The sequence below is a fragment of the Lolium perenne genome, chromosome 5, assembly GCF_019359855.2.
Source record: "Lolium perenne isolate Kyuss_39 chromosome 5, Kyuss_2.0, whole genome shotgun sequence".
Classification (NCBI taxonomy): Eukaryota; Viridiplantae; Streptophyta; class Magnoliopsida; order Poales; family Poaceae; genus Lolium; species Lolium perenne.
Window position 1 is genome coordinate 11,392,199 of NC_067248.2, and position 27,912 is coordinate 11,420,110.

General features: G+C 46.7%; 1 pseudogene; it reads right to left on the bottom strand.

The window, feature by feature from the left end:
• Window positions 1-2,888: 2,888 nt before the first annotated feature.
• Window positions 2,889-26,940, bottom strand: LOC127303245 (uncharacterized; annotated as a pseudogene).
• Between the last annotated feature and the right edge of the window lie 972 nt (window positions 26,941-27,912).

The following is a 27,912-nucleotide window of genomic DNA, read 5'->3' on the forward strand; positions in this document are numbered from 1 at the left end:
GTTTTTTTTTTGTTTTTTGTAAAATGTACTTGTGGTTACATACCATGCTCTCCCTCCTCATGCTATACCTCGGCATGGCCCTCTCTGGCAGATTCCATGGCGGCGAATTCTTCTAGTCCGATTCAAATTTGTTTCTTTGCTCGGTGTTGCATGGCATGATTGTTGTATGCGTGTAGGCTGCCTCCTCTTTGTCTGAATTTCCCTGAAAGGCTGGTCATTCCGTACTTTTAGCCTGAATCTCTACACAGATTGCAAATTTGTCCACTGCGTGTCATCTAGTTTCTTCTTTCTTGCCTTGATAGGGTTGTAGCAATCGTATTTGGACAACTTGATCATCCAGCATACCATAAAAGTGTTTCGTTATTCAACAATATTCAGGGCTTAACAGAAGCAGTCAAGCAGATGGAGCGCATGAGAATATTCAGGGCCATGCTGTTGGCCAGAGACACCAAAATATGAAATATACCAAATAAATGATCACCCCTAAAATACGATAGCGATCCATTTAGTTGTAAAAAAAAGATACAATCCATCCATGTAGTTTAAAATATTTCCAGGTGTTTGGCTATAACAAATATTGTAGTTTTAAAACCAAAGAATCTCAAAAGCTGAGGTTAGGTCTGGGCCCTCTCCTTATTCCAAAAAATGAGAAAAAAGAAAAAAACTGTGGGTATTTGTTGGGTGGATTCATAAGATACGACGCCGTTATGCCAAACTTTGTTATATCCATCTCTACCTTGCAGTGATATTTAATTGTGCCAAATAATTGAAGATACGTATTTACTTGAGATTTACTACTTCCTCCGATCCATATTACTTACCACTAAAATAGATGTATCTATAATTAAAATATATCTAGATACATCTATATGGGTGTTAAATAATATGAATCGTAGGGAGTAGTGAATAGACACTGTCATGGTATTTGTGTGTCCATCTTGTACCTGGCTTGTAAGAAAGATCAACGGTTGCTTGCAGCCTTGCACGACTGTGGCACTCCGTTCCAACAAACGACCCCTCTGCGTTTCTTGTTGACACACATCCACAACTATATATTACAAGGATGCTTCCCCATGAGACCCCCAGAGGTGCAAAGAGTACACCACCGGCTAGGTAATCCCTTTTTTTTTTTGAATTCAAACCACTTCATTAAAATAGCAAGCAAGCCGCCTCATTAAAAACCTTCTAGTTCCCTTCGGTACCCTGGTAAGGAAAAGAGTGTGAAAGAAACTTGCCGCTTATAGTATCGTTACATCATTTACCAGCACACTTACCGTGAGGCCTTGTTTTGTTCGGGTGTTTACTGGCGGATTAGTTTTAGTTGGAGTAATCCCATGGGGTTTGGGTGCTCACCCGATCCCTCTCAAAACCTCGTCTTTGTTGGGAGCTGCGACGCAAGCGAGTGTTCCAAAACGCGAGGATAGGGTCGCGTTTCGATTATCAGCTGTATCGAAGCGTCCTCTACGGGATAATTAGGGGTGAATCGGTCCAAACCCGGGCTGCAAAATAGTTAGAGGCGGATTTTTGGGGATGTCAGGGTGGCCCCAAAAAAACTCCAAAAACCTGCCATTACCGGCCTGCAAAACAATGCCATTCTTGCGTAAAACCGCAAGGCGAAGCTGGATCAATCCTCTATTACCGTGATCGGGCTCCGCGCGCGCGTGACTGGCGACGGCCGTAGCCCCATGACCCGGAATCCCTCTTCGTCAACGTTGGGGACTAGCCGCAGGCACGTACCATTTTCTTTCTCTACTTAGAGATAATTACCTTCACTGGCGTGCTGATGGAGGTGCTGACCAGCGGGGGCAGAACCTGGGCAAGGAGTTCACATCGAGCCAGGGAGAACATGTTTGATGCTACGACAACTGAACCATGCATATATACCTGTTTGGGTGTTTTTTTTTTCTAACTGCATATGCGTGTCCAATGATCACCCTGGAAGCCCAAACACCATTCTGACAGTCTATTGAAAAAGCCACCTCCTATGCAACTGGTGATCCCTTTATCGAGAAAATCACCCTGGAAGCCCAAACACCCTTCTGACAGTCTGTTGAAAAAGCCACCTCCTATGCAACTGGTGATCCCTTTATCGAGAAAATCAACTGGTGATCCGATGATTTCCCATTTTCTTTTGTGGGATCAACATGGTTCCTCAACAGCTAAAAATATATGTAAGGTCTTCAACATTCCCTCTGCTTCGTATATAAATTATAGTGTTGTCACGCAGAGTACAATACCACAAATCAAATGCTTGTGATATTACTGATATCTTATCTAAGATTAAGCTAAACAAGCAGTACAAAATTAAGCAAAATTCCAACTTGTGCATGACAAGTCAAGAAGTCAACAATAGAAAATCTTACAGATAATCACAAACCAATAATCGCATCAACGAATACATATACTTCGATGCAACATGAAGTTAAATAAATGGATTGGTACATTAAGGTACAGAACTCTTGTAATAACCGGCACCACAGCATTGACATTTTGACAAATAATACCGACGGCACGAGGCATGTCATTAAAAACATTCCCTTGTCATCGAATCAACAAAGACACGTAAAACTCCACAGTTGCATCTAAGAAAATGAAGCGATAAATAATTTAAAAGTATTACAAATCTATCCAGTGCAGGACCAAACATTGCAAATAAAAACGAACTGTAGAAGGCTTCTACAGTTTGGGGCTGCAGACCATAAACATCTCTTCCAAAATATCAAAAACTGGGGGACTAGAGAAACTGTAAAACATTGGATTCAAATTGCTAATGTGACCATGAACATCTTCAAATTCATATTTTTCAGAAGTCTGAGCTTTTGTCGCAAGGAGAATTTTTTGAAGAAGCTTGAGCCTGAACATCGGCAGGTTGTAGCTGCGCATGATGATCACTGGGCATCCGAATAGAACATGCTCGGATACACCCATAGAGGTCGCATATTGTAGCACCAGGTCCTATAGTGCCAAAGTTCAGGATCATCGGATGGATTTGGCTCGTTGCCCAGCCCATGTATGGTCCAAGGTGGAGAGGAAAGGGCAGTATCATTAGCATAGTACACACACTTGCTTCTCCCTCCCCAACGTTCTGGGCTCATGCAAGAAAATGGGGGGCTCCTCAAATCTCTCCCTACGAAGACTGTCCAGTTTTTCAGCTTTTCCATCCCCACCCATTTTGCAGGCTTAGTTGACATGTCGAGACGGTGGAGGGTGCAAACCTTTGTCAAATAGTCTGAAGACTCAGAGCTAACTTGGACAATCATGAGAAGCTGTTGCGGTCAGAAACCCACCGGCGAGCAGCGACGGGCAACACCGTAGAGCCGGGAGGCTCCCAGGATTGCGGCTGACCCTGGTCCCTCAGGCGACGGCCCGCAAAGCCTTCTGGCGCACGCGTCCTGGTGCTTACGAGGGCGTGCCACCTGACCTATACCTGGTCAGGAAGGTGATGGATTGTTTCGACTAATTTCCTGCATGGCAAACACATAAACATTAAATACGAGCCCCAATCGGCTCTTAAATTGTTCTGTGGATCGGCTCAAAGAGCCGATTACCCCATGGTTCATGTTAGATTTATAAGGACATGGGGATCATGCTTTATCAATATCAAGCTAAACTAATCTACGATAGTCTAGGGTTTTCACCGTATAATCGGAACATCCTATGCGTAGTTGAGCCTAGCAGATACGTAAGATAACGGAAAACCAGCCCTAAAGAGGCCTAAAACCAACGTGAAGTTGATCCCCGGAACAATCCCTCTAGAGCTCAATAAACCACACCTCACGCACTACCGGATCGTTCAACCCGTTTATAAGGCCTAACCATACAGATATCAAACCAATCCTTGAGGAACAAGGAGCAACTATAACGGATCAGATCTACTAAATAAAGATTAAGCAAGATGCTGCCCCTACACCTAAAATAGGTGTAAGGGCAGCTAGATATCGAGGGGTAGCGTAACTAAACAAGTGCATCGTGAAAGCATTGTGATCAACCCCAAAACACCTAAGATAAGGGTGTTGCTCGCCATCAAAAAGGCTTCAGCACGAGCAACACCAATAACGAATAAACTGATAATCTAGGCAGCATGTTGCCTATCCGGGAGAAACCCTCGAAACAAGGGGTGGCGATGCGCCTAGATTGATTTGTTGTGAACGTGTTCGTCCTCCTTTCTCAATAACCCTAGGTACATATTTATAGTCCAAGGGACTTTCTAATTCGGAAGTACACCTAACCGTGTACGAGCTAAACTCTATCTTTTAATTCTAAATACGATCTACTAATAATCTATAGATACACGGGCAATTTAGCCCAAACTCTCGTGCAAGGCCGTTTCAGAGATTCTCCACGTGTATATTCTTCAAGCCCATCTCAATTACAGCCCACCTCTTGGCCCGGTTAAAATCTGGTGATAACACATGCCCCCCTGGTTTTGGTAATGATAATTTCAAAACCACTCTGTTTTTCCTTCGAAGGGTCATGTCGTAGCAGAGCAGAACCGTCGCAGTATCCTTCATCATGATGCCCTGCCTTCTCAACTTCTCTGCCCGATTTGACAGTTCTTTGGCACCACTTCCTTGGAAACTGCTGTAACATTAACTCTCCCCCATCCCCTTTATTTTAACCGCGTCGAGCGGTTTGCTTCTTCATCCTCCTGTTCCACAGTAACTATCGGCAAACAAAAAACCCTTCTGAGCCGCCATGGACTCCTCTTCCTCCTCCAGCCTGTCCTTCCAGTCCTCCTCCTCCAGCGAGCTCGAGCAGGAGGTCAATTTGATGGCCATCTACGAGGCCCGCGCCCCAGAGTATTGGGACGCACGGGACTGGGATTTCTCCATTGAATCGGAAGACGACGAACCCCTCACCGACGGGGAGGAGGATCTCCAGTTCCTTGTCGACGGGGATCTGGTACCGGCGAGCGACGACGACCTCTTCCCATGGGAGGGGGTCCTCTCCTCCGACGAGGAGGAAGAAGAGGCGGAGGAGTCGACTCCTCCTCCGCGGGATACCCGCCGGCCAAGCGCTTCCGTGGCTGGGCCTGGTCGGATGACGACGACGACGACGACGACGAGGAGGATGAAGCCCCTGCCAGCGGCTTTATCAGCAGCGACGAAGAGCCCGCCGGTAGCAGCGCCGACGGCAGCTACGACGGCGACGACGAGGGCAGCGACAGCCCTTAGATTAGGGAGTAGTATAGGGCTTAGTAATAGTAGTGCATTAGGCATCGGATGATCTTTTGAGAGCCATCGGCTCTTTCTTTTAAAAATTCCTCTTCGAATCAATGAAAATCGTTCTTCTAATTTGATTCTCCATTTATCCAATTTCAAGTCTTCCGATTGCCGGACCAAGAACCGATAGCAACGAATCGGTCTTTCACCCTCAAACGCCCATAAGGCAGAGCTCAAATCCTAAATCAGACAGATATCCAAGCAAACAACCCTCCCAGACTGTAACTTGATATCTGACCACAACATTTTGCAACTCTAAAGTCGATGGCTATACATCGGCTGTTTTGTCCTCAAGTCGATGTCCGTGCATCGGCTGTTTTATTCTTAAGTCGATGACCGTGCATCGGCTAAATTTTTTTTTACTGGCCGATTTAAAAATCGGCCCCCGTATCTCACTGCCCATCATCCCACATACTAGGGAAATACTTCTTGAGATGCTGGCCATTGACAGCCACTGGGAACTTCACACCATCCAATTGCTCAAGCATGTATGCATTCCCCTTTAAAACTTGATCGACTTTGTATGGGCCGTGCCAATTTGGAGACCATTTACCATACACTTTGTCCTTAGTCCCCAACGGCAATACAGCTTCCCATACCAGATCACCAACCTGGAACTCCTTTGGCTTCACCTTCTTATTATATGCGCGAGCCACCTTGGCTTTATTCTCCATGATTTTCTCAAGTGACCATAGTCTGAGTTCCGTTGCGTCCTCAATGCTGTCGCTCATCAGGGCTGCATATTCTTCAGCAGTTAAATCATTCTGAAATATAATCCATCTCGACCCAGCCTTGATTTCCCAGGGTAACACAGCTTCCTGTCCATAGACCAGCTGGTATGGCGAGGTTTTTATTGCTCCATGACACGACATGCGATAAGCCCACAAAGCTTCTGACAATACCTCATGCCATCGTCTAGGGTGCTCGTCGATTTTCCTCTTAATCAGCTTGATCAGGCTCTTGTTGGACGCTTCAGCCTGCCCATTTGCTTGAGCATAGTATGGAGACGATCGGATCAGCTTGATTCCCATATCCTCGCAGAATTTTCTAAACTCCTTAGAAACGAAGACCGAACCTCCATCGGTCGTGATAGTCTGGGGAATCCCGAATCTATGAATGACATGTTCCAACACGAAACTGATGACATCCTTCGATGCTACTGACTTCATAGGGATGGCCTCCACCCATTTAGTGAAGTAATCTGTAATGGCCAGAACCCATTCATGGCTTTTACTCGATGGAGGATGAATTTTGCCGATCATATCCATGCCCCAACCTCGGAATGGCCAAGGTTTGATGATAGGATTCATTGCTGATGCGGGTACCATCTGAATGCTCCCAAACCTCTGACATGCTTGACACCCTTTATAATACTTGAAGCAATCTTCAAGCATGGTGGGCCAATAAAATCCCGATCGCCTGATCAGCCACTTCATCTTATGAGCCGATTGGTGAGTTCCACAGGCACCCTCATGCACCTCATGCAAGAGCCGATTGGACTCGGCTGGTCCCAGACATTTGAGAAGTAACCCTTCCAAAGTCCTGTAGAACATGTCATCGCCAATCAAGACGTACTTCATGGCCCTGTATCTTATCCGTTTAGGTGCCCCCCGAGCCGGATCTTTCAAGTAATTGAAGATATCGGCTCTCCAATCATCTGGTTCCATGAACTGCACCTGAAAATCGGCTCCGTCTGCTACGTCCTTGTATCCTGACGCTGTCTGTGCGAGATCGTTCGCCTCGGTATTTTGCGACCTTGGGATCCAATTGAAGTTTATATACCTGAACTGTGCCATCAGCTCACGGCATTGCATCCATAATGGGAATAGCGACTCGCTCTCACACTTGTACTCTTCCGTGAGTTGAGAAATCACCAATTTGGAGTCTCCAAAGATCTCAACTGCTTCTGCCCCAGCGTCCAATAGAAACTCCATTCCCTTGCATATTGCTTCATACTCAGCAACATTGTTGGTGCAAGGGGTAGATATCCTGATGGTGAAGGAAAATGTTGCCCCCCGAGGCGACACGAGTAGCACGCCGATGCCGCAACCATCCTCACAGACCGATCCATCGAAGAACATGGCCCATGCACGCACAGATAGTGCTGCCACGTCCGTGCTTATTCGTTCAGCAATAAGATCGGCCAACGCTTGTCCCTTAAATGCTTTCGCAGGTTGATACCGGATATCAAACTCAGATAACGCAAACATCCATTTGCCGAGTCGGCCTTTCAACACAGGGGCCGACAGCATGTGCTTGATGACATCCGATTTGCATATGACGATGATTTCTGCTGACAGCAAGATGTGCTGAATCTTGGTGCAGGTGAAAAATAGACAGAGGCACAACTTCTCAATTTCGGGGTACCTCGTTTCTGCATCCAACATCCTTCTGCTGAGGTAGAAAACCACTTTTTCCAGACCATCATAAACTTGCACCACCACTGATGCGATGGAGGTGTCAGCTACTGACAAGTAAATGTAGAATGGCCTGTCTTGCTGTGGCGGAACCAACACAGGTGGCTTCGTTAGGTACTCCTTAATATCGTCAAATGCTCGTTGTTGCTCTGCCCCCCAGCGAAACTCCTCATCAGACTTGATTTTGACCAATCCCATGAACGGCTCGATTCGTCCTGACAAGTTGGAGATAAACCTTCCGACGAAATTAATTTTGCCGATGAGACATTGGAGCTCCTTCTTCGTGGTGGGTGGCTTCATCGTTCGCACTGCCTCTTGACTTTTCAGGCCGATCTCAATTCCGCGTTCATGAACCAAGAAACCCAGGAACTGACCGGCCGTCACACCAAAGGCACACTTCTTTGGATTCATTCTTAGTCCGAACTTCCTAGTTCGGTCCAGGACGTGTCGCAAATCCTCCAAGTGTCCGTCCATCGAAACAGACTTGACCACCACGTCATCGATGTAAATTTCCACCAATTTGCCGATTAAATCATGAAAGATGTAATTCATGGCTCTTTGGTATGTTGCGCCGGCATTCTTCAGTCCAAACGTCATGACTACATATTCAAACAAGCCCACCGAGCCTGGCACTCTGAATGCAGTCTTGTGTATATCTTCTAGAGCCATAAAAATTTGGTTGTAGCCGGCATTGCCATCCATGAAACTTAGAATTTTATGACCAGCTGCTGCATTGATCAATGTCTCTGCTACTGGCATTGGATATTCATCCTTTGGAGTGGCACTGTTGAGGTTCCGAAAATCTATGGCGACGCGCCATCGGCCGTCATTTTTCTCCACAGGTACGACATTGGAAATCCATTCAGCGTACCTGCATGGCCTGATGAACCCGGCGTCCAACATCTTCTGGATCTCTTTCTTGACTTCCACCAAGATTTCGGCCTTCATCTGTCGTGCTCGCTGCTGGAACGGCCGAAATCCTTTCTTCAGAGGGAGCCGATGCTCAATGATGCTCCTGTCTAACCCAGGCATCTCTGTATAATCCCATGCAAAACAATCTGGGTACTCCTTCAACAAGGCTATCATCAAGCCCCTCAGATGCGGATCCAACTTTTTGCTGATAAATGTTGGTCGTGGCTTATCCCCAGGACCAATGTCAATCTCTTCCAGCTCATCAGCTGATGTAAACCCATACCCCAGCTTTCCATCGCCCGCTAGATCAATGCTGAACACAGGGAAAATGCGTGTTGAGGATAATTTTGGCCGATTGCCAGAATCGGCCTCCTTTTTCATTGCAATGCTCAATGAGGGTTTACAACTTCTTGGTGCTTTACTATGGCTACGTGACGTGCTTGAGGTAAGATTTTTGCTTTTCATTTTTTGGGGCCGATCGCGGGGATCGGCCTTGCCACGTACGTCTAGTGCCTTGGATCTTGCTACTCTGTCAGGCCGGTGGATAAGACCAGCCTCACTCCGTTTTTTGAAGCTTCGATGCGTTCACAGCCGTCCAAACTGATTCCAGAGAGCGGCTCTTGGTCGTCTGCATCCCAAATATTCATGGCAGCTAGTGAGATCTTGATTGAGTCATCTGCCTGAACGACCTCCACTTCATCTCCATCCCACTGTATGATACATTGGTGCATTGTGGATGGAATGCAACAGTTAGCGTGAATCCAATCCCTTCCTAGCAGGACAGCGTAGGTGCTTTTGCTGTCGACGATGAAGAACGAGGTAGGGATGGTTTTTCGGCCTATGGTCAGATCTACATTCAGAACACCTTTTGCTTCTGATGCTTGGCCGTTGAAATCGCTTAATGTGACGTTGGTCTTGATCAGATCGTCGTTGGAGCGTCCCAAACGTCGTAGCATGGAATACGGCATTATGTTGACTGCCGCTCCCGTGTCAACCAACATCTTGCTGACAGGCTGCCCATTGATATAACCTTTTAGGTATAAAGCTTTCAAATGCCTGTAGCTCTTCTCTCGTGGCTTCTCAAAGATCACTGGCCGTGGTCCGCAGTCGAATTGAGCCACCGATACTTCCTCGTCGTTTGGAGCACAAAACTCTGACGGGAGTATGAACACCATGTTTGTATCAGCCGATGCCTCTGCATCGGCTTTTGTCTGTTTGGGGCGCCACACTTTCTTTGGCGGGCGCGTCTCCCTCTCCAACGTTTGCTGAATTTTCACGGCCAGATCGGGCCGTGCCTTCCTCAACGTGTACAGGTACTGCGCCTCGGCTTCCTCCAGGTTTCATAGCCGCTGCACCCTACGCTTCTGAGAATGGCTGAGTGCATCAGGGCACCACCTTGGCCGGTGGTACCTATCTTCTTCTTCATCTGACTCCTCAAAGTCTTCATCTTGAGATGACTCAGCTCGTTTGTTCTGAGGTGGGAGAGGCCCTAGACGCTTGAACACTGAAACTTCATTTGTTCCCTTCCTTTGCTGTCTACACTCTGGGCAGTTCTCGATTGTAGGTAATCGGCTCATTCCTGAGTCCCAGCAGTGCTTAAAGAAAGGACAGTTCCAATGCCTATCCATGTCTTCTTGCTCTCTTGACCTCCCTCTAGCGTGACGCTCATACCCGTCGTTGTCTCTATCATATCGACGATACTTCCTATCATCTGCATCAGACCGACGATATCTCTCACCATCTACGTCGTAGCGCCGACGTCGGTCATACTGCTGCTCATATTTGTTAAGGAGATGCGCGGAGAGTGGTCGTTGGTACCGCACGCTTCTCACTTCTTCCTCGGTCAAGTATCGTCTATCATCATATCGGGGCCGGTCGCGTGGATCGGCCTCCTCTTTAACCTTGCCACGGGAGTGACTGCTTTCTGCTTTATCCTTGCCATGGCGGTTCACCAGCCCGGCCATGTTGACATCAAAAGAGAAACCTGGCTCGCAACTTATGGAGTGACTGAGATCCACCATGTTGACGCCAGGAAACGGATGTGTGTCTACTTTCATGGCAAATTGTCCGAAGATTAATCGGCCTGATTCTATTGCCATTTGAATCTGTGCGTGCAATACTTTGCAGTCGTTGGTGGCGTGGGTGAACGTGTGATGCCATTTGCAGTATGGCCTGCCGTTCATCTCTTGTGACGTAGGGATTTTGTGGCCTTCGGGTAACTTCAGCTGTTTCTCCTTCAGCAGCAAATCAAAAATCTGCTCAGTTTTGCTTAAATCAAAGTCAAACCCTTTTGGAGGCCCTGGTTGTTTCACCCATTTGCAGGACACGGGGTTTGCCCCCCGAGCCCATTCAACTACAGCTACTTCTAGGTCTGGTGCAGGATCTTCAGTTTTTTCCATCTCAACCAGGCCTATCGGACGCTTGAACTTGTCTTGGTACAATTCAGGGTGTCGCTGCTCATATGATGTGAGTTTCTGCACCATGTGCGACAATGAACTGTACTCTGCTTGGGAAGTCAGGTCCTTGATCGGCGTTGCGAGACCCGATCGCCGCATCGATCGCTTCCTTCTCAGATAATCGAACCGAATAACATCGGTTCCTGACAGTCCTGAAACGTTGGATGTATTCAGATACTGTTTCTCCTCGCTTCTACCGCACCTGTGTTAGATCGGCAATGCCAGCCTCGGTAGCTTCTGAGTGATATTGCACGTGAAACTGCTCTTCTAGCTACTTCCATGTGCGTACTGAGTTTGGTGGCAACGAGGTGTACCATCCAAAGGCTGATCCCGTAAGAGATTGTGCGAAAAACCTCACACGTAAAGGGTCTGATACTGAAATCAGGCCCAGCTGTGCCAAATATCGGCTTACGTGCTCTATTGAGCTAGCTCCTTCTGCTCCATTGAATTTTGAGAATTCAGGGAGCCGATATTTGGGTGGTAGCGGGATCAGATCGTACTCGTCGGGGTACGGCTTTGAATAGCCGATTGCTTTCCTCTTCGGCAAGATGCCGAACTAGTCTCTCAAGATAGTGCTGATCTGCTCCATGGTATTAGTTGTAGGGACCGAACCTTCATGACTCGTTCCAGTAGCATATTTAGCCAGCCATGCTTGTTTGTCAGCATCTACTCCAGAGATCCCTGTTGGTGCGATCTGGCTTGTGCGCGCCAAGGCATTGCCGTCCGGCACGTATGTGCACACGTATCCATGTGGGATCTCCTTGGGAGGCTCATATAGGAATTGGCAATCGCTAGGATCGCCTCCAACCTTGTAGACAACGTACGCCGGTGAACCCGGCGGTTCCGGTGCTGCGAGTGCGAATGGCAGCGGTGGTCTAATCTGGAGTGGTATCTCTCCCTGGTGAGTTCCCAGGGTAGGTCCTGACGGAGAGTACTGATGCTTCATGATCTCTTGCACCACTCGGACCGCAACGCGCTCAAAAGCGTTCACCAAGCTCTCAGAATGGCGGTGTAGGGAATGAGCTACCATGTAATTAATCTCCTGGCGTAGAGCTCTGGTGCGTTCCTCTGAAGAGGTAGAGAGGTCTACTTCATCGAGGGCACCTTCAGGGGAGAACCCTTTCCATCTGATGCCATGTGAACGGGTCTTCGTGAAAGAGCCGATGAGATCGGCTTCTAAGATGGTTTTCATCTCATCGTACTTCTTCTTGTGTTCTTCCGGCAGATCTGCGTACGTGACTGGTTCGCCCACCACCTCATCCGCGGCTTTTGACATGGTTGCTGCAGATGTCGACGTAGTGGTTGCTGTAGAGTGTCCCACCGGGCGTGCCAGAATGTGTTGCGGTCAGAAACCCACCGGCGAGCAGCGACGGGCAACACCGTAGAGCCGGGAGGCTCCCAGGATTGCGGCTGACCCTGGTCCCTCAGGCGACGGCCCGCAAAGCCTTCTGGCGCACGCGTCCTGGTGCTTACGAGGGCGTGCCACCTGACCTATACCTGGTCAGGAAGGTGATGGATTGCTTCGACTAATTTCCTGCATGGCAAACACATAAACATTAAATACGAGCCCCAATCGGCTCTTAAATTGTTCTGTGGATCGGCTCAAAGAGCCGATTGCCCCATGGTTCATGTTAGATTTATAAGGACATGGGGATCATGCTTTATCAATATCAAGCTAAACTAATCTACGATAGTCTAGGGTTTTCACCGTATAATCGGAACATCCTATGCGTAGTTGAGCCTAGCAGATACGTAAGATAACGGAAAACCAGCCCTAAAGAGGCCTAAAAACCAACGTGAAGTTGATCCCCAGAACAATCCCTCTAGAGCTCAATAAACCACACCTCACGCACTACCGGATCGTTCAACCCGTTTATAAGGCCTAACCATACATATATCAAACCAATCCTTGAGGAACAAGGAGCAACTATAACGGATCAGATCTACTAAATAAAGATTAAGCAAGATGCTGCCCCTACACCTAAAATAGGTGTAAGGGCAGCTAGATATCGAGGGGTAGCGTAACTAAACAAGTGCATCGTGAAAGCATTGTGATCAACCCCAAAACACCTAAGATAAGGGTGTTGCTCGCCATCAAAAAGGCTTCAGCACGAGCAACACCAATAACGAATAAACTGATACTGCCTAGATCGCAAGATGCGATCTAGGCAGCATGTTGCCTACCCGGGAGAAACCCTCGAAACAAGGGGTGGCGATGCGCCTAGATTGATTTGTTGTGAACGTGTTCGTCCTCCTTTCTCAATAACCCTAGGTACTTATTTATAGTCCAAGGGACTTTCTAATTCGGAAGTACACCTAACCGTGTACGAGCTAAACTCTATCTTTTAATTCTAAATACGATCTACTAATAATCTACAGATACACGGGCAATTTAGCCCAAACTCTCGTGCAAGGCCGCTTCAGAGATTCTCCACGTGTATATTCTTCAAGCCCATCTCAATTACAGCCCACCTCTTGGCCCGGTTAAAATCTGGTGATAACAGAAGCATGTTGCCACAAACAACTAGCCATGATGTTTTAGTCCATTCATCGATGTCCTCGGTCAAATTAGGGGGGCAGTTAATCGCTGTCTCTTGCTGACATAGGCATCCCAAATGGGCCTGCCAAAGATAGTACCCGGGGTTTATTGAAGGCCCACTACCCGAAGAATAAGAAGATTCGGGAGCCCAAGATATATTAAGGAAATTAGAGTTGTAATAGGAAGTGTTATTTGTAATCTGGCGGGATGGGTTAGAAACCGTCCCGGACTCTGTAACTTGTACAAAACGAAACCCTCGGCTCCGCCTCCTATATAAAGGGGGAGTCGAGGGACGAAGAGATCATCGAATCATTGTTGCAAACCCTAGTTTTCATAATCGTCGAGTACTTTTCGGCTGAAACCTTCGAGATCTACTTGCCCTCTACTTCTAACTAAACCCTAGCCTATAATCCATAGGCATTGACAAGTTGATACCTTGTCAATTGGCGCCGTCTGTGGGAACTAGAGGTGTAAGGATCTGATCTCGATGGCACGTTCAAGGTCTCCGACATCGTCAACCGCAAGCAACACTATGGATCGAGGTAAACAGATCGCTACTGGTCTTGTCGATTTTGTTCCTCACCCACCCTCCCGTTTGGATGCATATGCGTATCTGGCGGAGCCCATGGAGATGACGTTCGGAAGGTTTCACTTTCGCGTCGAGAAGGAAGGATCGTATCGTGTCGAAATTCCGATTTCGTCGGGATCGTCGGCGGTCGATTCCAATTTTTCAAGCTATACATCGTCAACCGAGTCAGGAGAAGAAGAAACTTCATCGACACGCTACGTCAGCACCAGAGCAAGAGAGAAACTCGCCAAGATCTTCAACGATATGTCGTTTGAGTCATCTGCGGACTCATATATAAGCGATGGCTCAAGCGGTGTCGACAGTTACGACTTCATCGACAAATCTATCACAGTGGGCAAGGTCTTCATCAATCTCAGCGATGATGTCACCAAACCCAACATAGATCTGAGTACAAAGTATCATCAGATTTATGCCATTGAAGATCAAGAGGAAACATCTGAGGCTTTCGACGATCTGGGAAATCCATACGTCGATCCCTCTAATCTGCGACAAGGCCTGGGCAACAAATACGTCGGGCCAGAGCCGCGAGACAGAGTTCAACTTTCACAAGCAGCGTGGGACAGAGCCGCGAGAGCTATGAACGGTACAGAACCAATGGCTACCACGGCCACACCAGAGGAATTACAAGCATATCAATATAGGCTCGCACGAGCTGCCAGAGAATTGGAAAAACAGACAGCCGAGTTAAACAGGAGAAAGGAGGCAGCTTCTGCATCCAGCAGGAGAAGGGCAGATCTAAGTCGACAATCTAGAACTTCGGGTGACAGCCACAGGGAGGCTCGGAACAGAGCAAGATCAAGGTTGCAACACATACCCGAGGCAGAAAGAGAGCACTTGGTCCAAAACCTCGACATGTCCTTCATGTCGATAGATACAAGAGGAAATATCATCCCTAAGACACCAGAGGCTGGGTATATGGCGACACATGCTTTTATCCTCGCATCTAAACCACCTCCAGGTGATCCAAGAGAAACACTATACAATATGGCGGTAGCAGGAGTTGGAGCTATGGGGACAGCGTTTGTATCAACGCCTCCCAAAGGAGTGGCAAGGCAAAATAGTCCACGACCTGCAGCAGCAACAGCGGCAGCACCTGAAGGACCAAGTGGAGCAAGAGACACAGCAGCACAAGCAAGGGTCGACAGAGCGCGGCAAAGCAGAAGGGATCATCGGCAATCTCCGGAGCTTAACGACGAAGATATGTGCGGCCTGCCATGCTTCACGAGGAGAGTCCGAAAAACCCGAGTCCCCTCAGGATTCAAGTTACCCGACAACTTCAAAAAATTTGACGGCCTTCAAGATCCAGAGGATTGGCTAGTTGATTATCTTGAGACAGTGAAGCTCACAGGAGGAACCAGGGCAACAGCTATGCAAAGCATCCAGGTGCATTTGAGTGGAGCCGCAGGATCTTGGATAAAGAAACTCACTCCAGGATCTATCGACAGCTGGGAAAGTTTCGAGGATGTGTTCGTCAAGAACTTCAGATCCACGTGCAAAAAACCTGCGTCGTTAGAGGAGTTAAGAGCATGTCGACAAAAGCCAGATGAGCCAATGAGAAAGTACATCCAAAGGTGGAATATCATCAAAAACTCGGCAGAAAATATATCTGACGAGAGAGCAATAGATGCGTTTGTCGCAGGAATCAGGCGTGGAGATTTTGTTGAGGACTTAGGAAGGACCAATCCAAAGACAGTATCCGCGTTAATGGAGATAGCAAACAGATGGGCAGATGGAGAAGACGCTGTCCACAACAAACGGCACAGGTCGCCAGAGGAGGACCGTGGTCGAAACTATCAACCGAGGCGACGATTTCCTCGGCAGTACCCGAACTATGATGCTCCAGGGGCAATTTCGGCAGGATTTCGGGCAAACACAGGAGGAAGCAACAGAGATGATTATCAGAGAAGCAGTGAACAGCGAGGCGATAACAGGGATGATTCTCGCAACAACAGGCAAAATAGCGGGCCTAGGTTCCCAAGGCCTTTCGTGTCCCCTGAAGAGATGATGAATGGGCCGTGTCAAATGCACTTTTTCCTCGACAGCAACGGTAAAAGACAGTCAGGGCACCTGCAGAAAGACTGTCGAAATTTTCAGGCAATGCTAAGATATGCAGAGAACGCTAACGCGCGGGCAACACAGAGAAATCCTCGAGAACCCAGAAGCGAGATTCACTTACCGCCTCCTCCCGCGATTACAGACGACAATCGGCATCAGCTCAGAATAGCGGCAGCACCTCCACCACCACCTTATGTTGATCCTAACTCCAACGGAGCGGTGTCGATGATTCAGAAGGGAAGGCCGTCCAATAGAGCTCAGAAAGTAATCTCACGACAGGTGTTTATGGCAGAAAAAATGCCTCCACCAACAGTTGAGTATCTTAATTGGTCAGGACAAGATATTGGCTTCACCATAGCAGATCATCCGCAGCAAGTTCCTCGACCAGGGCAGTCAGCACTTATTCTGCCAGCAGTTATCGCGGGATTTGATGTCTCCCGAGTGTTCATAGACGGCGGCAGCAGCCTAAACCTTATGTATGCAGATACATTGAGGAAGATGAACATATCCTTAGCAAACTTGAAGCCAACAGACACAAGGTTCCACGGCATCACACCGGAGAAACCAAGTTATCCATTGGGGAAGATCAATCTCGACGTTCAGTTTGGGACCCGAGAAAATTATAGAATCGAGAGGCTGGAATTTGAAGTCGTGGATTTTCCGTCGCAGTACCACGCTTTGTTGGGACGACCAGCATATGCTAGATTTATGGCGGTGCCACACTATACATACCTGTTGTGGAGATTGCCTGGACCAAAGGGACCAATCACAGTTAAAGGAAGCTTTGCCTTAGCCGATAAATGCGACAAGGATTTTCATCGGTTATCAGAAACTTTCGGGATGCAAGCTGAGTATTTGGCGTCAAAAAGCATGACTGACTACGACGTACTGCCAGATGTTGGAAGGCCAAATAAGGAATCAACTTTCAATACCGAGAAAAATTCTAAGGAGGTGCAGATTCATCCGACAGACCCAAAAAAGACGACATCTATCGCAAACGACATGGATATCGCATAGGAAAGGGCGCTCGTCGAGTTCCTCCGTGAGAACTGGAAAATCTTCGCATGGTGTCCAGCTGACATGCCAGGAGTACCCAGGGAACTTGCCGAGCACCACCTAAACTTGGATCCATTAGCGAGACCAATCAAACAACCTCTGCGGCGTTTTTCGGAACCAAACCGCAAAGCTATGCTATCAGAAGTAAATCGACTTAAGGAAGCTGGTTTTATCAAAGAGATATCTACAGAAGCCACATGGGTAGCTAACCCAGTGATGGTGCCGAAGAAACACACGACAGTCCTTCGCATGTGCGTCGACTTTACGTGTCTCAATAAACATTGTCCAAAGGATCACTTTCCCCTCCCGAGAATCGATCAAATTATCGACTCCACGGCTGGATGTGAACGTCTTTCCTTCCTGGACGCTTATTCTGGTTATAACCAGATCAGATTGAAAGAAGAAGACGAGACCAAAACAGCGTTCATAACACCTTACGGCGTGTTTTGTTACAGAACAATGCCTTTCGGTTTAAAAAACGCGGGAGCAACATATCGAGGATGATGCGTAGTGTTTGGCGACACAGATCGGGAAAAACGTGCAAGTATACATCGACGATGTCGTCATAACGTCAAAAGAGGGGGCAACACTGATCGAGGATCTCAAGGAAACCTTCGACAACCTCAACAAATTCTGCCTCAAGCTGAACCCGACGAAGTGTTCCTTTGGCGTCCCAGCAGGAGAACTTCTGGGATTTCTAGTCTCAGCAAGAGGGATTGAAGCAAATCCCAACAAAATACAAGCTATCATAACAATGAGGAAGCCAACAAAGTTGAAAGAAATACAGCAGCTAACTGGGCGAGTCGCAGCTTTGAGCAGATTCGTCGCCAGGTTGGGAGAAAAAGCGTTACCATTTTACGCTCTAATAAAGCAAGGAGATAAATTCCAGTGGAACGAAGAGGCTGATAGAGCCTTCGAGGATTTGAAACGCACAATCTCGACACCACCAATTCTGGTGGCACCGAAGGAAAAAGAACCTCTCCTGCTGTATATTGCAGCCACGCCCCAAGTGGTGAGCACGGTGCTAGTTGTCGAAAGAGAAGAAGAAGGAAAACTCCACGGAGTACAGAGGCCAGTATACTTCGTCAGCGAAGTTTTATCGCCATCAAAACAAAGGTACCCTCAGTACCAAAAGCTAGCATATGGAGTGCTCACAACAGCACGAAAATTGCGCCACTATTTTTCAGCACACCCGATCATAGTGGTCAATGAAGCTCCCTTGTCAAATATACTAAACAATCCAGAAGCTACGGGTCGTGTCTCCCTTTGGGGAATAGAACTTTCCCCTCGGGACATCACGTATGAAAAAAGAAAAGCAATCAAGTCGCAAGTTCTGCCGGACTTCATCGCAGAGTGGATGGAGTTGCAAAACACAGGACCTCCAGACTTGTCGAGAACCTGGACCATGAACTTTGATGGGTCCAAAAGACTAGAAGGAGCTGGCGCAGGAGTAGTACTCATATCACCTGAAGGCGACAAGTTGAAGTACATCCTTCGGATGACGTTCCCTAACGCATCTAACAATGAAGCAGAATATGAGGCTCTCATACACGGGATGAAGATGGCGAAAGCTTGCGGTGCAACTCGATTAAAAATCTTTGGCGACTCACAATTGGTGGCTCAGCAAGTCATGAACCAATGTGACGCAGTCAATGATAGCATGATGGCATACAAGGAGGTGTACAATGAGCTCGAAAAGTTTTTTGATGGATGCGAAGTAAATCATATTAGCAGATTGAGCAACGATGAAGCCGACGTTCTTGCAAACATCGGGTCGCAATGCCTTGCAGTTCCGCCAGGTGTATTTTGGGAAGAGATAACAGAGAGATCTACAAAATCGACAAAATCAAAAAAGAAGGAGAAGAAACCCTCGGGGGCTACCAAGGAAGAGCAAGAGGAAGAAGATCAGGACCTGGTCATGGTGATACAGATACCATGGATGCAGACGTACATATCGTACATCCTCAGGAAAGAAATACCCGATGATCCAGTTGAGGCAAGGCGAGTAATTCGACGCTCCAAAGCTTTCACAGTGATCAAAGGAGAATTGTACAAGCGAAGTATTTCAGGCGTCCTGCAAAGGTGTGTCACACCCGAAGAAGGAAGAATAATTCTGAAGGATGTACACGAAGGAATATGTGGCCACCACGCAAGTAGTCGAGCTATTGCAGCCAAGGCTTTTCGGGCAGGATTCTATTGGTTGACAGCAATCGAGGACGCCAAGGAAATAGTAAGAACTTGTGACGCATGTCAAAGGTTTGCCGCAAAACCTCACTCTCCAGCAGCAGAACTAACACCAATACCATTGTCGTGGCCCTTTGCCCAATGGGGACTTGATATGGTGGGTAAGTTACACAAATCCTGGCCAGGAGGAAAGGAGTACATGCTAGTAGCTGTCGACAAATTTACAAAGTGGATAGAAGCGAAGCCGATAAATTCACCAGACGGAGCATCTGCAGTAAAATTCATCAAAGGCCTCGTCTTTAGATTTGGAGTGCCTCACAGCATCGTCACAAACAATGGCAGTAACTTCACATCCCACGAATTTAAAGATTATTGCGAAGGAGTGGGTATCAAGCTACACTTTGCGTCAGTTGCGCACCCGCAGACCAACGGCCAAGTCGAGAAAGCTAATGGAATCATCTGCAATGGCATTAAGAAACGTTTATTAGCGCCACTGGAGAAAGCTCGACACACCTGGCCAGAGGAGTTGCCCAGTGTGTTATGGAGCATACGAACAACACCAAACACAGCAACACAGGAAACTCCGTTCTTCTTGGTTCATGGCGCAGAAGCAGTATTACCAATCGAGATAGAGCATGACTCTCCACGAGTCGTAGAATATGATGAAGAGGTGTCGAGAAAAGCGCTAGAAGATGACGTCGATGCACTTGATGAAGCTAGAGATGAAGTACTGTCTCGGGTAACCAAATACCAACAGGACTTGAAGAATTACCACAGTCGACGTTCGCGGCCAAGATCCTTTCAGGTGGGAGACCTAGTTCTTCGGCTCACGCAAAAAAGTCATGAAAAACTCGAGTCACCATGGCTAGGCCCCTACATTGTCACGGAAGTAATCGGAGGAGGAGCATACAGGATAAAGGACAAGAAGATAGGGGTGGAGGAGCAAAACCCCTGGAACGTGGCGCAACTCAGGCGGTTTTATGCCTAGAGTTGAAAGATAGTCCTTGTAAAACTTCAATGTACTGAAACGCCCGCGAGTTTTCAGACGCACTCTTTTCCTTTTTCGGGGCACCGAGTGGGGCCGGGAAAGGTTTTTAATGAGGCGGGCTCGCGGTGCTGCAATATAATAAAGATAGTGTCAATATAACTTTTCTTTATCGACATGCTCAAAGTCTCTGACCCGACGAATTTCAATATAGTTCCTCGAAAAAGAAAAGCCTTGCCTTGGTATTAAAATACCTCGTGAGTCAATAAAAACACAAAATAGTACTCAATAAAGAAGCTCGGGGGCTGATATTCGCCATAAATACATATTAAAATAAATGCCTTGGTTCAAAACCTCGCAATATACAAATACAGTAAATAGCTACCGAAACACTCGGGGGCTAGACAAATATAGAAATATGATGATTGTTTCACAATATAATTACAATCATGGGTTACAAAGAAGAGTTATCTACCAAAGGAAATTAATTAGTCATGGTTCAATATGTCATCAAGGGTAATTCTGTTTTCTTCAGGAGCAGCGCCAAGAAAATCAGCATAATGACCATCTGCAAAAAAGTCGGCATCCATCCGAAGAAGGTCTTCAATCATTTCTTCGGCTATAGGCGAAACCTTCGTGTTAATTCGGTCGACACCAACTCTTCGGCGTTTTACCTTCTCATGAACTTTCGCAACAACTTGGGTCAGGTCAAGATTTGAGTGGCAGATCTGAAGCATGATAAGAGCAAATCTGGCGCCAGCTACCAGTTGAGCTCTGACAAAATCATGGATCCTGTGGGCATCCTTAAATTTCTCCATTAACTCAGGAAGAGTTTTTGGTTGAATGTTCCGAGGAAACATGGAGTTATAAACCATAGACAGGGTCTTGGTACAGAAGTCAAGGAAGTCGCGAGTTTGAGAGGCGCGATCCTGAAATCTGACAATCTGGCGGGTCCTCTCCGGCGTAGTCCAAAACAGAGAACCATGATCAAGGGAAAGGTTAACAAGGAGGTTCGTCCTAGTATTTACCCTCTCTTCTTCGGCAACAGCATCAGTAAAGGAACCTATTAAAACAACGGAGCAGAAAACTTTAAGAGACGTAGCATGAAGACGGAAGATATTGAGGATGAAACAAGCATACCCGACATATCCGCACTGGCTTCATTCATTAACTCGAGCATGAAATTTTCTCGAGTAGTCGCCTTTTCAGCCTCGGAAGCAGCGATTTCCTTAGCAGCCACGGCCTCGCGAGCTTGCTGAAGTGCAATTTTTTCGGCTTCAGACGACTTACGAGATTTTTCCATCATCACAAGTGTTTGCTTCTTCGCATACTGAAGTTGCTGCCGAAGTTCATCCAATTCTCGCGGCAAGGAATCTTCGACAGGTGCAGCATCAGCAAGAGGTCTCCTTGAGTGAGAAGAAGAAGGCAAAACATTGGAAGGAGCGGAAGATGGAGTATAGTTATCAAATACCAACTGAAATTTAACAAAACAAGACAACATCAAATAACAAGCAAAGATAGAGTTTTCATTAATCTTTCGGAATAATTACAAAGGCCTTACAGTGGAGCTAATGAAGTACGTGTCGCCAAATAACTACTTTGGCGACAAGAGCAAAAGAAACAGAGAAAGAAAAACAAAGAGGCATGCAACTAGACCTCCGGCCTTGATGAGCTAGGAGTCGAAGCTGGTTTGATCCCGAGATATGCCAAGATTTTCTCGCTGCCTTAATCAGCGACCTCCATTTCGATTGCTCTATTTGATCGGTGTCGCCAACTTTCGTCCAATCAACAGTCTGTTGGCTGTCAGCAACCAGGGCAACAGTGCTTTCGACAGCAATCTTCATGTTTTCTTGACGCATCTTCAGTCCAAGGTCTTCTGATGAATTAAAGCTCTTGGCAAGGGTAAGGAAAGTCGGGGGCTCCTCTTTCTTCGGGAAGAAGTAGGGGAACAGCGCCGACAATCCTGCATTAGCATTTGCCACGCCTTCACGAATTTCGGACCCATGAAGCTCCAGATAAGAAAGTGCATCAAGGAGAGGGTCATTGACGGGATTCTCCAGATCAAAATCTTGGTTTGTTTGGTCTGCCACAGGAAACAAAACCTTGGTCAAACAACAAGAAACAGCGGTTCTCATAAAAATAGAAGGGATTAATGGTATTACTGTGAGTGCGTCGACTTTGTGATTTCAGGCGCTTGAGGATCCCTTGTTCACGAGCAGCTTGTGCAGCTATATGCTCGGTTAAAGCAGATTCAGCATCCTCAAGTTTTTTCTGCAGTTCCTCGACACTAGCAGCTTTTGCTTTGGCTTCATCAGCCTCGGCTTTAGCTTCGCTAGCAACAAGTTCGGCTTTCTTGCGAGCCGCCTCACTTTGCTCCAGTTTTTGAGCAAGTGCGTCGGCACGTTTGTTGGCCTCTGCAAGTTTTTCTGTCGAGATATATATAAAAAAAAGGGGGGAAGAAAGATCAAAAATCGCGACAAACAACAGGAGCAAAAAGTCAGAAAAAACAGCAAATATGAAAGTTGTTACCTTTAGTTCTGCTAGCATACTCGCGGTACCCAATGAATTGGGATCCGATGCGGATAAGATCCTTGATCATGGGCTGTCAAAGAAGAACACAGCAAGAGAAACATCGGCATGAAAAAAGAGTGAAGGCGTGAAAAAGCAAAATAGAGGAAATATAGATATCGACAAACTTACATCATCCAAGAGCAAGGTCGAAGAGCTGCCCAATTGAGGGGCAGGTTCAAGAATTGTTTCAATCCTTGTCCTTTTTGGTGAAGGAGCAAGGGGGCTTGCTGGCGGAGTTGTGGTGATGACGTTTCGTTGAGGAGGCGAAGTTTCTTCTCCTTCAACTAGCGTGTCTGAGGCAAGTACAGTATGTGACGTGCTTGTCCGAGGAGCCACGTCAACAGTTGGTACTTCTTCTTCGTCATCACTGTTGATCAAAAATCGGCAGCATAAAAAGCAAGACAAGATAAACATCTCGAGTACAGAAATAGGGAGAAATAAAGATGACTTACGAGCTGACGAGGGATTCAATATAAGGATCATAAGCTGCCTTCGGATGAGAAGGAACAACTTTTTCAGCCTTAGAAGTGCCAGAATCCTCGGCATCATTCCTTTTCCTTTTGTTCCTTGGGGAAACTCAGGAGGAAGGGATTGCGTCGACTCGCTGGCTTCAGATTCAACTTCTTTTTCATGGGAAGCCGCAGATTTGTGAGAACCTGCGACTTCACTTTCAGGAATAGAAGAACCTTGGTTGTCTTCGACAACGATAGCCTGTTCTTCGACTTCTCCATCCTCAGGAAGAGGAGGAAGGGAAGCCATAGTAGGATGGTTCTGCAAGAAAATAGCGACAAAAGAAAAATTAGAGAGATATCAATACAATGAGATGCAGGGAAAGTTCGGAACAAGACAGAAACTCGAGAAGACAAAATACCTCGGGGAGAGGATTGGCGGAGCTGTATGGATCCACGCGACAAGAGGAGGGAATAGGATCCTTCTTGTTCAAACGGGAAATTCTTCGGATCAGCTTCTCCAAGTCCTTTGCAGAAAGATCACTGGAGAGTCTATTGGCGTCGTTTTCACCAGAATACGTCCAAAGGGGATTTTTGCGAGCCTGAAGAGGCTGCACTCTAATCCTAAGGAAGTAGGCAGTGATTTGAACACCGCATGCTTCTTTGCCTCGAGTATTTTGAAGCTGATGAATACGAGACATAAGTGCTTCTGTCGCCTTTTTCTCTTCTTCGGAAGCTTCAGCATCCCAGGAGCGGCGGCGCTGAATTTTGGCACTTCCGTCGAAAGGGACTATGTTGTGTTCCACAGAATTGGCACTTTCTTCGTGAATGTAGAGCCACCTTTTGCGCCATCCTTGGACAGAATCAGGAAATTTGACGTCGAAGTAATCAACGTCAGTTCGGACATAGATAACAATGCCGCCTATGTTATAGGTGGCGTTGTGGGAGCCATTGCGGCGGAGGCAGAAAATGCGTTTCCACAGAGCCCAGTTAGGAGGGATTCCAAGGAAGCATTCGCACAGCGTGATAAAAATAGAAATGTGGAGGATGGAATTGGGGGTCAACTGGTGCAGCTGAATCCCATAAACAAAAAGAAGGCCGCGGAGGAAATCGTGAATTGGGGCAGAAAGGCCGCGGATGAGGTGATCAACGAAACTAACCCGGTACTCCATTGGAGGGTTTGGGTAGCTTTCTTCGCTGGGAAAGCGGATGGCGTCTTCTTTCTTCATCAGGCCTAGCCTCTTCAGCATGTTGACGTCTTGGTTGGAGATTTTAGATCTCTCCCACTCAAGATCTTCAGCGGCCATCTTGGACTCTGGAGTGCTGTGGCGAGTGAGTCGCGTGCGCGGTGGCATCAACGGCACTGGAAAAGCAAAGCTCGTGCGTGGGTGAGATCAACGAGAGTTGGGCGCAGTGGAAGTTTTTGCAAAGGGGAACAGATGTGCGGCGCAAGCGAAGGAGTGAACGGAGGTTGAAGAAAGGTTTATATAGGAATCGGATGAAGCAATGCACCGTTGGATGAAGAAATCGTATGGTGAAAACAGATCTTCTAGATAAAGGGTAAAAAGGTATTTTTACTGAGATGGAATAGAACAGGCGTTACAGTACGTGCGCCAGGAAAAGCGGAGGACGTGTGTCCCCCACTTGCACGACGTGTCAACGTGGTGGAAACAATGGACCCACAAGGCAGAAAAATCACGACTATTAATAGAGATGAAGTAGATTTGACTAAGGGAAGCATGCCGACAAGAAAAATAAAAAGAAGATTGGCGACAGGAGAAGTCATTGAATACTTCGGGAGCCTTTGATCAAATACAAGCTTTTGCCCAAATGCTCGGGGGCTACTTCGACAAAAGTAAAATTTCGAGTATGGCAATATAGAAATTATGGGAGCCTACAACCAAGCACAAGTCCTTGGCTGTAGCCTCGGGAGCTACTCCCATCGGGAGCGCTGTTCGCGCACCCGAGAGATGAAAAGAAGATCATATCGAGAAATAATGACAATATAGCGACAAGGTGGACTAAAATGTTGAGCCTACAACCAAGCACAAGTCCTTGGTTGTAGCCTCGGGGGCTACTCCCATCGGGAACGCTGTTCGCGTGCCCGATGAAATTAAAAAAGAAAGATAGAAAAGCAAAAGGGTATATTTCGAGTTATAATTAACTCTACATATACTCCCATCGGGAGAGCAATATAAGTCATCTTTGACTCGATAAAATGTGCCATTCCAACAGCCGGAAAAGCACTCGACAATATATTCTCAGAACGCCAAAGTTGCGATCAATTTCTGAATGCCGCAAATTTGTGAAGGTAAGACCCCAGATCCGTTCAGCTGGGCGTGGCATCGCCGAAGACTGCGCTCTGCTACTTTTATCCGTATCAACAGATACGAAGAAAAATCCTAACGGACGCGTTAGGTACTCGATAAATTTGACTGGGACTCGACAGAATGGTAAGACCTTAAGCGGCACCTGTCGAAGTTTACACCAGTATCCCGAGATCATGTCCAGGGACGTGATCTTGAAGTAGGTTTTTGCGGATTGCCACTAGAGCAGTTAACTAGTACCTGATCCGTCAGATGAACTAGCCCCAACTACCATTATCCCTGTACAATATAGAATTTTATGAAGAAGTATAAAAAAGTTGAATCTGTTGAATAAAAATAAACAGTGGAGATTTTCCCTGACTCTACGATTCAAGCAAAATCTCGGGGGCTACTGACATAGGCATCCCAAATGGGCCTGCCAAAGATAGTACCCGGGGTTTATTGAAGGCCCACTACCCGAAGAATAAGAAGATTCGGGAGCCCAAGATATATTAAGGAAATTAGAGTTGTAATAGGAAGTGTTATTTGTAATCTGGCGGGATGGGTTAGAAACCGTCCCGGACTCTGTAACTTGTACAAAACGAAACCCTCGGCTCCGCCTCCTATATAAAGGGGGAGTCGAGGGACGAAGAGATCATCGAATCATTGTTGCAAACCCTAGTTTTCATAATCGTCGAGTACTTTTCGGCTGAAACCTTCGAGATCTACTTGCCCTCTACTTCTAACTAAACCCTAGCCTATAATCCATAGGCATTGACAAGTTGATACCTTGTCACTTGCAGCGCTAGCTGGGGGGCCAGATCCAAAGTGTAGATCTTCTGAAGATGATCCATGGCTATGACCTGGCCATTGAACTCCACAATCTGTTCTATTCGTACACCAGGAAAGGGGACTTGAGACCAAGAGTCACTTCCAACCGGCCAATCGAATAGGGAGTTATAAGCCCCGACAAGGAGATGCGAGTTGGGTGATGCAAGGGGAGCTGTTAGAATGGCACTCAAGGAGTACTCCGCAAGCGCAAGTCGAAGTGGTAGCCCTTGACAACCCAGCTTCTTGTACTCATCACTGTACGGGAGACGTGGAGGTGACACCTTGGCACCCGTGAAAGGATCAATGACAAGACAATGTCCACGGTTGCAGAAGATGAGTTGACCATAGGAAGGGCCAGCACAACACATCGTCTCCAGAGTTTCTTCATCAATCTCGCAGTGAAGACTGTTATTTTGGTTGGCTGGATCCATAACCTTACATGTGCGTAAGTTGTGATGACCATCGTTAGGCAGAGCGCGAGGAACATGGACACAGATATCGGGTTGGATGAGGAGAGGCGTGAATGAGGTGCAAAAGGTAGATTTGGATGGGTACGAAGAGAACGCAGCACGCCAAGTGCGGCAGGTTGCAGCGAAGTCGAGGATATCACAGAAGGAACCTAAACGAGATAAAATAGAGTGCAGAAGATCGTCTGGGAGGTTTGTCAAACAAACCTTGTAGTCCAGACAGAACATGGGATGTGGAGACCAAGAGTTTGCTGTGACTTTGCATGATAGCTAACTCTCTGCAAACATAATAAATTCAAGGTAAGCAAATCAGAAAGATCCTTACGAAATGAGGAAAAAAAGACTACTAGCATGCTTTAAACATGTGTAAGCATATCTTGATCTTCAACTCTCTTGATGAATGTATGTATATTAAAAAACTTGTTTTAAATGCTACTACATACAAGCAATTTGATCTAATTGCACTTCGGTGGTCTATAATCTTCAAGATAAGATGATAGTATGCATAAAAAACAAAGAAACTTCTTTTTGGAAAATACCTCCCTCCAGTTAAAGTTGAGACTTGTTTCTGAATCCTACCTTCACATCCTGGACAAGAGATTAAAAAGACGCTACAAGTGCAGTTCTTCTAGTTCTGGAGACATACTCCCTCCGTTCTTAAATAAGTGTCACAGATTTGTCCAGATTTATATGTATCTAGAAATATTTTAATATATAGTACATGCCAACCTAGACAAATCTACAACACTTATTTTAAAACGGAGGGAGTAATATCCAACCAATATGGTAGTATACATTGAAACATTTATTTTTATTTTGATGTTTCTCTTCATTCGAAAATAAATTCATGGAGTACACGGGCACTGAAGTTTA